Source organism: Cebus imitator, unplaced genomic scaffold (assembly GCF_001604975.1).
Source record: "Cebus imitator isolate Cc_AM_T3 unplaced genomic scaffold, Cebus_imitator-1.0 Scaffold32, whole genome shotgun sequence".
Taxonomy (NCBI): domain Eukaryota; kingdom Metazoa; phylum Chordata; class Mammalia; order Primates; family Cebidae; genus Cebus; species Cebus imitator.
Window position 1 is genome coordinate 4,977,166 of NW_016107347.1, and position 12,561 is coordinate 4,989,726.

Sequence of the window (12,561 nt, forward strand, 5' to 3'; positions counted from 1 at the left end):
TTGGGCCAGGCATGATAATCCCAGCATTTTGGGCTTTTATCTTTTTATAAGGCTTGGCGTTAGAGAATGGGCATTTTGGGCAAGGCACGGTAATCCCAGCACTTTGGGAGGCCGAGGTGGGTGGATCGCAAGGTCAGGAGTTCAAGACCAGCGTAGCCAACATAGTGAAATCCCGTCTGTACTAAAAGTGCAAAAATTAGCTGGGTATGGTGGCAGGGCGCCTGTAGTCTCAGCTACTTGGGAGGTTAAGGCAGGAGAATCGCTTGAACCCAGGAGGTGGAGGTTACAGTGAGCCAAGATTGCACCACTGTACTCCTGGGCAACAGACTGAGACTCTGTCTCAAAAAAAAAAAGAAGTAGTGGGCATTTTGGTCTACATTGCACATGAATTCAGAACCGATAAAGCAAGTACATATGTCAGGATTATTCTTTTCAATATAAATGGAATATTTTGTAGGACTCCCAAATTTTTTCAGATGCACTGACTAAAATCTGTAGATACATGGTATGTTGTATTCAATTAGACATTAAAACCAAATTTATCAAATCATATAATTAAATGTTTATTCTAGCTGGTCAATTCTCATAAAATGCTTATATTCTACTTAATATTAACAAAAATTAAACTTATTTAAATGTCTGCTGAAAAATCATTGAGGACAACTTAAAAATTATCAGTAGATGTCAGGTACAGTGGCTAATGCCTATAATCCCAGCACTTTGGGAGTCTGGGGTAGAAGGTTGACTTCTGGTCAGGAGCTCAAGAACAGGTTGGTCAACGTAGCGAGATCTCGTCTCTTCAAGAAAATTTTTAAAATTGGCCACACATGGTGGCACATGTCTATACTCCCAGCTACTTAGAAGGCTGAAGAGGGAGGATTGCTTGAGCCCAGGAGGTTGAGGCTGCAGTGAGCTATGATGGCACCACTGCACTCCAGCCTGGACAACACAGTGAGGCCCTGTCTCAAAAAAAAAAAAAATTATAAGTAGATACATATTTTTTCAAGATTCTTGTAGCGGGTATACAATACAAATGTTTAAGGAAAGGGTCATGCTAATCACTGAGTGTGAACTGTGACCATAGTTTTGACAAACATTATTATTTAAAAATATTTTAAATGTCTTCAGGGAATTGGATAGGGAGGAGCATTCTCTCTTGAATTAATCTTCACCACAGAGCCTGCCATTCCCTATTATTAGCATTTAGCTCAAAAACGTATTTACGTTACCTGTACGCACCCTGCCCCTCACCTTGGCCCTTTGAGTTTACAATTCCCATAAGGGAATAGTGTATATTTGTAATATTATAGGAAGGTAATTGTTGAGAGACAATTCTCCAAGTATCTTACACATTGCTACACTTACTTTCCTTTATTCATACTATCTTTTCAAAGATGTTTGAATAGCAAACGTCCTTCAAAGATGAGATAGTGTCTCCCTCCATACCAAAAAGAGGCATGCTCACTAGCCTTAGGAAAGATTCAGGTCTTCTAAGTTCTGGATTTCTCTCCTGTCACAAACCCACTACATGTGCTCGTGTCACCTAGCCCCACTTTACATCATCCTCTGGGAATTATGGATTGAGGAATCCGTGCAGAAGTGCTGATACTCTGGCTAGTGCCACTGTAGAGAGTGTAAACTAAAAGTATCTAAGACAGGTCTCAATCAGTTTAGGAAGTTTATTTAGCAAGGGTTAAGGACACACCTGCAACAGCGCCAGGAGATCCTAATGACATGTGCCCAAGGTGGTCAGGGTACAGCTTGGTTTTATATATTTTAGGAATACATGAGACATCAATCAATACATGTAAGATGTACATTGGTTTGGTCCAGAAAGGTGGGACAACTCAAAGCAGGGGCTTCCAGGTCACAGGTAGATTTAAAGATTTTCTGATTGGCAGCTGGTTGAAAGAGTTATTATCAATAGAAAAGAATGTCTGCCTTATGCTAAGGGGTTCTGGAAACCAAGGTTTATCATGCAGATGAGGCATCCAGAAAGCAGGCTTCACAAAGAATAAACTGTTAAATGTTTCTTATCAGACTTACGGAATGTGTTCTATCAGTAAATTCAAAAGGGAAAACGATATAATGTGGCATGTCTGGCTTCCCCTTACAATCATGGCCTGAACTGGCTTTTCAGGTTAACTTTAGAATGTCCTTGCTGAGAGGAGGGTCCATTCAGATGGTAGGGAGCTTAGAATTTTATTTTTGGTTTACAAGAGTAATACACTTCCCTTAGCCTCTGATTCAAGAATTTAAATATGGTTTCCTCTAATCATTTTAGGTGGTCTTTGCCCAGCCTCATGCAGTTTTCTCACATGCTTGTGCTCAGCAAGTACCCAAATATGAATGTCTCCTTACAGCTTGTTGTCTAGGTATCTCCCTTGCCTCACCCCAAACCCAGCTCTGTCCATATCTCCAGAGCGCTCTCTCTCTCTGTCTTTCTCTCTCACTTACTCTTGCTTTCTGTCTTGGTCTCACTGAAGCTTTCCTCTCTGGAACTCTAACGTGTAGCTCCTCTCCATGCTGTGCCTGGAATCTCTCTCTAGGTTGTCAATTGGGCAGTCACAAAAAACAAAGTCACCTTGTTTGTTTCCCCTCTCTCAGAATCACTTTCCAGTGCTACCTGACACCCACTGCCTTGAAAATCATTGCTGAACATATATTTTGTGCAATTTTTTAGTTGGTTCAAAACAGTCAAGCAGGCAGGAGGATAAATCTGGTCCTGATTACTCCGTTTTGGCTGAAGGCTGGAAGCAGAAGTCTATGTTTTAATGGCATGTTTTACTGTCCTATTCTCTTTCTCTCCTTTTTTTTATTTTTATTTTTATTGAGACAGGATCTCCCTCTGTCACCTAGGTTGGACTGCAGTGGCAGGATCATAGCTCTGCAGTAAACTCCTGGGCTCAAATGATCCTCCCTTCTCAGTCTCCTGAGTAGCTTCCTTGTTCACATGTAACTGTTTTTTAAATCTCTGCTTTTATTATTATTTCAAATATCCTACTCTGAGAAGCACGGTATGTGTTATCACAAAAGTGTAATTTGTAATTTTAGTTAGACCCTTAACATCCCTCATTATTCTTTAACCATTGTTACCTCTCCTTCTACAGCAGATTGCAAAAATGGCCACACCTTCTTTCCCTGCCCTAAAGAAGTGGGATTTATTGCTCCATACTATGCTTCTCATCATTCAATGACTGCTCCTACTGTTATCCCTAGCACCTAACTTTATCTCATTTTTCGATTTGTAAAACTGACACACTTAACTCCCCATGCTTTCCTAACAGCACACTATAGCACAATGGTAAAGAGAGCTGATTTTGAAGCCAGACTCCCTACTCTTCACTTGGCTCTGTGCACATATAAGCTGTAAGACCTAGAGAAAATCACACGACTTCACTGTATCTCATGTTTCTTCTCTGTAAATGTAGGGATAATAATATCTGCCTCATAGAGTTGTTGTGAGAATTATAAATGAAGAGTTTAGATCATATTGTATACAGTGAATGCTATATAAATATCAACTACTATTATTTTTATTGTTCACTGGCCAGTGATCCAGAGCTTAATGTTTTTAACACTTTTACTCAAATACCACACTTACATATTCACATATTATGAAATTCAAACATTTAAAGTATATGTTTCAGACCGGATGTGGTGGCTCATGCCTGTAATCCCAGCACTCTGGGAGGCCAAGTTAGGTGGATCATCTGAGATCAGGAGTTCAAGACCAGCTTGGCCAACATGGTGAAACCCCATCTCTACTAAAAATACAAAAAATTAGCTAGGCATGGCAGCACAAACCTGTAGTCCCTGCTACTTGGGAGGCTGAAACAGGAGAATTGCTTGAACCCAGGAGGTGGCGGTTGCAGTGAGCCGAGATCATGCCACTGTACTCCAGCCTGGGCAACAGAGTGAGACTCTGCCTCAATGTGTGTGTGTGTGTGTGTGTGTGTGTGTGTATATATATATATATATATATAATAAAGTATATGTTTCAGTGGTTTTTAGCATATTCAGAGGTGTAAAACCATCACCACTATCTAATTTTAGAGAATTTTTATCAACCCAAACACAACTTGATTTTGAGACCTGAAGTCCTGAGATGGATCTGAGACAACTCCTCGGGAAAAGGCCAAGAATACAACAGGCAAGATCAAAAAGGATGCTGGTCCAATGAACAGCAGAATGTAAACAAGAGATGAAGCCAAGAATCAGAGTCAGATGGAAATAGGGTTAGCTCTATTAGAACTAATAGTGAAAAGGGGGAGAAGATAGGACACAAACAGCATTAGACTGTCTACAGCTGACATCATGTATGCCAGACTAGCTTAAAGATGTGGCATCAGGGGAAGCTCATCACTCCTCACTTTCAGGTCAACCCTGCCAAGGCTGGAAAATCAAGGGTTTGCCCCAGATCTCTGCCCTCTAAAAGGTACTAACATATTCTGGTATGCCTTAGTCAAGGGTCTTTGGGTTACAAGTATAACCTTCAAATGTCTCCCAACTTCAGAATCAAGGGTCTTGCTTTTCTCTTTAATGTCCTGTTAACATAGTCTTTTTTGTTGTTATTTTGTTTTTTGAGTCAGGGTCTCACTCTGCCACCCAGGCAGAGTGCAGTGGCATGATCATAGTTCACTGTGGCCTTAATTTCCTGGGCTTAAGCGATCCTCCCACCTCAGCCTCCCTAGTAGCTGGGACCAGAAGCATGCACCACCACACCCAACTAATTGTTAAATATTTGGTAGAGACAGAGTCTCTCTATGTTGCCCAGGTTCTGTTAACACAGTCTAAGTCCTCATCTTATGTAACTTCAGGGAGTTTTGTCTACTCCCTAAGTATTTCTAAGATTCCCTGGGAAATGTTTACATCTTCCACAAACATATCCTTATTGTTTCCTGCCGTCTCTTACTCCAGACTACCACTTTGTCTCACAATATCTCTTCCTACTCTCTCAAAATCATTTCTCCATTCTGCCAGAGATATCCCCTTAACATCTTACCCCACGTATAGACACGGACAGCTCTCTAAAATCCCAAAGTGCAGGAAATGTTAGCTGTTATAAATTTAACTGCTGACTTCAAGATGAAGGGACTACAACACCACAGGAACGATGATTACTTAAAACAATACACAGCTATCATTGCTGTAGAACCTACTGGCCATACTTTATCACAGAGGGTTTCCCGTCAGGGATCTTTCTCTTTAACCCTCATTTGGTCATGGTATTACAGAATACAGCTCCCCTCTCAAGGTTAGGAGTCCCTTCAAGCTATCTTTTCCTCCCCAAACCATAGTTTCTCTCTCCTCTAGATCCAGCCAGAGAAAAGTCGCTCCTTCTCTACCTATGGGCCACATTTCTTCCTTGAGGATGATTGACAGTGGGAACATGCATTGTATTCAGGAAAGCACTCCTATTTCCTCCCATGCAAAATATGATATGGAACCTGGCTCCGAGAAGCCAATACATTATAGTTGACAGTACAGTTCCCAAAGGCTGATTTATTCAGCCTTAACTAGGACCATGTGTGGTTCACTGACTGTCCTGCTTAAACACTGCTATCACAGACACAATATAGTTCCTTTTCATACATTGTCTTCTAGATTACAGTGAAAAGTACCTCAGATCTGCATGCTTCTCTTCTGGTCTGTTCTCCCAACCTGTTTTGAGAAATTTTTTGTTTGTTCATTTCTTTTTTAGACAAAGTCCTACTCTGTTACCCAGGCTGGAGTACAGTGGTGCAATCTTGGCTTACTCTGCCTCTCAGATTCAAGTGATTCTCCTGCCTCAGCCTCCCAAGTAGCTGGGACTACAGACACACACCACCACGCCCAGATAATTTTTGTATTTTTGGCAGAGATGGGGTTTTACCATGTTGGCCAGGCTGGTCTCGAACTCCTGGCCTCAAGTGATCCACCTGCCTCGGCCCCCCAAAGTGCTGACATTACAAGCATGAGCCATTGTGCCCATCCTGAGCAAATACTTAAACCAAAGATACATACAATTCCCAAAGAAAATAATGATTATAGTCTATCATAGAGTAGCCTAAGTCTGAAATTTGAAGAAAACAATTAACTTTGTAGGCAGCCAGTTCTGTAAAAGATGAAGTTGTAGACAAAAGATGCACATAATTGATACTACTAACCCAAACATTTATCTAAAATGGAAGCATATCGATTTGTTTTCTATCACTGTGTCAGGGCCCTCCCCAAAACAATAAATAGTATTATTCGTCACTCAGTGATATAGTTTGGATTTGCATCCCTGCCCAAATCTCGTGTCAAATTGTAATCCCCAATGTTAGAGGAGGGGCCTGGTGGGAGGTGACTGGATCACGGGGGCAGATGTTCCTGCTGTTCTCATGCTAGTGAGTGAGTTCTCACAAAATCTGATTGTTTAAAAGTGTGTGGCACGTTCCCCTTCTCTCCCTTCCTCCTGTTCCAGCCATGAAAGACGTGCCTCCTTCCTCTTTGTCTTCTGCAGTGATTGCAAGTTTCCTGAGGCCTCCCCAGCCATGCTTCCTGTATAGCCAGCAGAACTATCAGCCAATTAAACCTCTTTTCTTTATAAATTACTCAGTCTCAGGTAGTTCTTTATAGCAATGTGAGAACAGACTAATATACTCAACATCTCCGAGACTAAAAGAATGACTAAAATACCTATATGACAATTCTAAGTGTCATTATTCAATATAGATATAACCTGCAGTCCTTAAAATGACAATCTTTCTGGCACAGGGGATTTGTTCATGTCTACTCTGACCAGCTATGACCAGGGGACAGAATAATACAAGCTCACAAACTCTTAGATATATTTCCAAAATCCAAAAATTTATTAAAATCAAAGCTTTTTTATAACTCATTTGGCAACAAACTGACTACCTCACTTCACGTACAAAAAATAATTCAAAATGGATAAGAAACGTAAATGTACAAACTAAAACTATAAGGCTGTGTGAAAGTAATATTTAGCCTAGGGGTTTTTTAATGGGGGTTGTTTACCCACTAGAAAATATTTGGCAGTGTTGTGATACATGTTTATTGTCATGGCTGGTAGAAAGTGCCACTGGCGGCCTGGCACAGTGGCTCATGCCTGTAATCCCAGCACTTTGGGAGGCTGAGGTGGGCGGATCACGAGGTCAAGAGATCGGGACCATCCTGGCCAACATGGTGAAACTCTGTCTCTACTAAAAATGCAAAAATTGGCTGGGCGTGGTGGCATGTGCCTGTAATCCCAGCTACTCAGCAGGCTGAGGCAGGAGAATTGCTTGAACCCTGGAGGCAGAGGTTGCGGTGAGCCAAGATCCCCCCACTGCACTCCAGCCTGGTGCCTGGCGACAGAATAAGACTCTGTCTCAAAAAAAAAAAAGAAAAAAAAAAGTGCCACTGGCATCTAGTGAGCAGAGGCTAGAGATGGTGTTAAACAACTTTAAATGCACAGAACAGACTCCACAACAAGGAATTGTCAGGTCTAAAGTGTCAATAATGCTGGAGTTGAGAAATTCTACTTTAATCTTTAAAAATTACCTATATGACAGGGAGTATATGGAATTTTCTATTCTTTCTCCTCAGTTTTGCTGTGAACCTAAAACTTCTCTTAAAAAATGGTCTTTCAATGTTTAAAAGTCATCTACATCTCTCATTGATTGCTTAATGATAATAACATTATATTTGCCTAGTAAAAACAGTATAATTATTACTCAAAAAAGGTATTATGGCATTTCCTTTTCAAATCAAAAGAAGACTGTTGGCTCTTCCTGCTTCTCTCACATGCATGGGGGGAAACTAAAACCAACAACTCAGCTAGATTTCTTTTTAAACAAAAAGTCTGCTAATCTGTGTCTCATTTTAATTAAAAGAGGAAGACTCCTTGCCAGTTACCCCCATGACAATCACTGCTGCTGCCACCACATAAAAGGAAAAATGGTGATAACAGCATGGAAGACACACGGAGTTTCTCATGGGCTCTACAGAGATGAGAACGGTAGCTGAGGACTTGGCTAGGGATCTTACCAGAGGAGTTCACTGCAACTTCAGGAGGTGCCAAAGTGGTCCAGTAGCTGAGGACTCCAAAGATCATTGCCTAAACATGGGACAACATGGGTGCTACAGCTCTGGGGAGGTATGCAATCTTTGCCACCAACAATGCCAGTATGATCAGGGAGATCTGCCAGATCCTCAGTGAGCCTAGAGAGGTTGGAGCAAACTAGCCCAGGAATGGAATCAGACCAGCAACACCTGCACAAGGCTAGGGTTGCACTGGGACAGAGAAGCACTCTTCACCCCCAACACCAAACATCCACACTCCATCACAGATTAAAGCAGGGAAAAGGGGGAAATCTCAAAGACTGAATCATACATAAAAGTTCTATTCATCTTAGGAGATTGTTCAATTACTTAACCAGATCGAGTTTATCAGATTCAATTAAAAGCTATGGGTTGTTTCCCCATATCACCTAATGGGATGGGTATAAGGGCTCACAAGAAAAGGCAGATTTGTTACCGATAATCAGCTAGAGTTTCTTTGCACATCAATGTACTAAATTGGTGACTCCACTGCATACATTTTTACATATTGATCAAAATTTGTCAGCATGCTTGTGAAAGATTTGGAGCAAAATAGATGAGGACCAGTGGAATGAACGAAGAGATGTTTGTAAAATGGACAAACAGCCAGTTCCATTAAAATAAAAGTATAGCTACCCACCTTTTGATTCCATAGTGACTCTGCCATTGTTAATAGGATTTAGGGACTGCATTGATCTGTCCTCCCACTCTACCCAGGAAGCAGTTTCCTTGTTCTGTGTCTAACCCACCAGAAGTTTGTGGTTTTTTAATGCCTAAAAATCAGTGTAATTTTAACTTTTTAAATTTTAAAATACTGACAAACTGTATTCAAGGTGTACAACATGATGACCAGATATATGTATATATTGTGTACTGATAACCATAATCAAATGAATTAATGCATTCATCCATGCTGTTACATTAGATCCCTAGAACTTGTTAATCTTATAACTGAAAGTTTATATTCTTTGACTAACATTTCCCCATTTCCCCACCCACCCAGACCCTGCAAACCCTCCTTCTCCTCTCTGCTTCTACGAGTTTGTCTTTTTAAGATTTCACACATAAATGAGATCATATAAGTATTTGTCTTTCTGTGTCTGACTTGTCAATTTCACTTATCAAAATGTCTTCCTGGTGCATCCATATTGTCACAAGTGGCAGAACTTCCTTCTTTTTATCATTGAATAATATTCCATTGTGTATATAGCACAATTTATTTAACCCTTCAGGCACTGATGGACACTTAGGTTTTCACATCTTATCTAATTTGAATAATGCTGCAATGAATATTATTGCAGCAGGTATCTTTTCCTATTCATTTCCTTTGGATATGTACCCAGAGTGGGAATCCTAGATCAATGGTAGTTCTATTACTAATATTTTTAGGAACCCAGAAGGAGGTATCTTGGTTTTCATAACTAGGACCATCCATCTTGCTGTCTCCTCCAAAGACATAATACAAATAATGTCTGTTTTTTGGATTCTCTCCTATTAATTTGAATGGGAATAGATTTTTTTGTTTACCGAAGAAATCTACCAGTAATAGCTTTTGTTTATTTGTTTTTAAATTCCATGAATGAAGGAGAAGAGGGCAGTACCAACAATATTCTTCTGATTTCATTTAGAAAAATCAACCCTATATGTACATATTAGTTTCCTAGGATTGCTACAACAAATTACCACTGGGTGGCTTAAAACAACAAAAATTTATTCTCTCACAGTTATAGAGATCAAAAGTCTGAAATCAGGGTATCAGCGAGGTTGGTTACTTTGGAGTTTCTGAGGGAATTCATTCCATGCCTCTTTCCTAGCTTCTGATGACTGCAGGAAATCCTTGGCATTCTTTGGCTTATAGACACACCACTCCAGTCTCTGCCTCCATCTTTACATGATATTCTCCCCTGTGTGTCCCTGTGTGTCTTCTTCTTTTGTTTCATAAGGACACCTGTCATTGGATTTACAGCCCACTCTAATCCAGGATGAGTTCATTTCGAGATCCTTTCCTTAATTATATCTGCAAAGACCTTTTTTCCAAATAAGGTCATATTCACAGGTACTGGTAGTTATAGCTTGGACATGTCTTTGAGGGAAACAAAATCCAATCTACTATACTGTACATTTAAACGTTTTAGAAAATAGGGAACTCAATTAAAATATTATTACCAGGGCAATAAACTATTAAGACAACCAACCAGAATTACAGAATTTTAGATATTAAAGTTTACTTTCAGGGGCCACAGCAATAATCTCTCTGAAGTCACCATGTCTTATACGACTCTTAATTAAAATTAATATTTACAAGGAGCATTTTACGATACAAACTAGTATCTGTTTTACTAACCTTCCAGGAGAAGACTAAACATTTCTCCTTATCTTGTTAATATTTCTTTCACCATAATTATGAAGGCCTGTGGTTTTTCAATGCTAAGTCCTAGAAAACCAGTCATTAATTGGCAGATGAGGGCTCAAAACTTACCACATGGAAAAGGAGAAAGGAATAAAATAGGGTACTTAATAAATGCAGTATGAGACATGAAATGCTTTCCATCTATGCTTCCCGACCACAGATTCTAAGTTTCTATAAAGATTTGCATTTTGAATTATTGAAACTTTTTTTCCAGAGGTGACATTAACAGATATGGTACAGGTGTGTGGACATGACTCAAGGGAGCTATGTGAGTAGTACTGGTCAGATAAAGTAGAATAGCTCTGCCCTTGCCTCTGTCATTGAGCCAATGGGGCCACCTTCTACTTTCAGATCCCTGTACTCCCATACGTCTGTAGCATTTCTCATGTTCAGTGACAAGAGTAAGCCTGTTACCCTGTCTGTGTGGTATGGCTATAGCAATGGGCATGGTATTCAAAGAAGAATTTGCAATAAAATGTACAAGTCTAGAGTTCAGGTAAGTGTGGCAGGAACACTGCCTTGTGGGTCAGATTTGGCATTTCAGTCCTCAAAGGATCACTGGGGTAGGGTATATTCCCAAAAAGAAGCAGAAGAGGAATTGTAAATAGGGTAGTCTGAGAGTTAAGCATAAAGTTTAGTGAGACCCACAATTGCTTCCTGGCCCAAAGAGCAAGAGTGAAATAGTAAGGAGCAAATGTAGCTAAGAAACGGGAGACAGATAGAAATTAGACCAGAATGAAAATAATTCAGAACAAGCAAAAGAGGTCCTGGGTAATTTGTATAATTTTCACAAAACAACATTAAAGATTGGTTTATTGATGGATGAGGTGGAAGTGTTGGGACAGCCTGAAATTGAGAACTCCCTTCAACTTCATGCCTCCGCTTGTTATACTTCTGTGTGTCTACCCAGAAGAACTGAAGGTAGGGACTTAAAGAATATTTATACATTTATGGTCATGGTGTGACTGGCTCAAATCCCATTGCTCAGTACTCAGAGGCCAAATACAGGAGAAGCAAGGTGTGGTGAAAGGATAGCAACTTCATTTAAACGCTAACCATTGGGGAATGGCCAAAGGCCATTCCAGTTACAAATTGGTACCCCAGGTGAAGAACTGTGTATTTCAATTGACTCAACCTGTACACTTGGTTTCCAGTTGGCTGTGGCAGTGCACCAGGGCCTACCCACTTATGCTGTTAGGCAGGACAGGGTTTACTTGCAAACACCAGCTTCTCATGCCTAACTGACCCCATGGCTGGCCCCTTAGGGAATTCCCAGCAGTTACCAAGACTGCTTTTGTCTTGGGGATTTTTGCATTTGAGAGGTCAGTGGACTTAAAAGACTGGGTAAGTCAACTGGAGTGCACCCAGAAATCCTCTGTCTCTACCATCTGGGCTTTGTTGTCATCTGGACCTGGTATAGGTCATCTGCGGTGCCATGTGGACTTCTGCGACATTTGGACTGGATGCAGGTCACTCCGTGGTGACACCTGGGTTTCAGACAAGATCTCAGGACTTTTCTCCAGTCTTTTTCCCTCTTCAGGATCAATTTGGAGTGCTCCATCTACGTCAGATTTGTTTGTGTTTCCGTCTCTGTTTACTGTTACCCCTCCCTCCAAGGATAATTTAGCACAGTCTCTGTCCTACCCAATAAAACCAGTCTCAGTCCCATCTGCTTGTCAGAGGCAGCAAGATAGGCTGCTCCTGTCCTCACTTAGGGAGAAACGTTTTCAACCTCCTGGCCCGGGATTCTGTCATCCTTTTTGGGAATCCAGAGTATTTCCTGTAACTGTCAAGCTTTGGAGATGTAGGGGGGAAGTGTGTGAACTGTTTCCTAGATTATCTGGGAGTCCAGCTGATTATATATCATTGCCAGTTTTTGTGCACATTTTTAACTAATGGGAAAATTACACTAAGGAAATTCAGAGTTTAAATGGTTAGCCTACAACTATAAAGTTAAGCAGTTTTCTAAAGCTATCAACTTATTTTGTTTTCTGCCTGCTTTGAACCTGTTATTAAGCTACTTGTGTTAAGATAAAACTTACTATTTCAAGGTTACTTGGAGATTTTGTTTTTCTTATACA

The 12,561-nt window shown here is 40.5% G+C and overlaps 1 long non-coding RNA gene across 1 annotated transcript in view; it reads right to left on the bottom strand.

Moving 5' to 3' along the window:
* Positions 1-1,632: 1,632 nt before the first annotated feature.
* LOC108301093 overlaps positions 1,633-12,561 on the bottom strand; it is a 19,844-nt gene continuing 8,915 nt past the window's right edge. Inside the window, exons 3-4 of the long non-coding RNA XR_001823732.1 lie at positions 11,387-11,395; positions 1,633-1,705 (exon numbers count right to left, since the gene is read on the bottom strand). This is a non-coding gene — a long non-coding RNA (uncharacterized LOC108301093). The remainder of the gene's footprint in view (positions 1,706-11,386; positions 11,396-12,561) is intronic.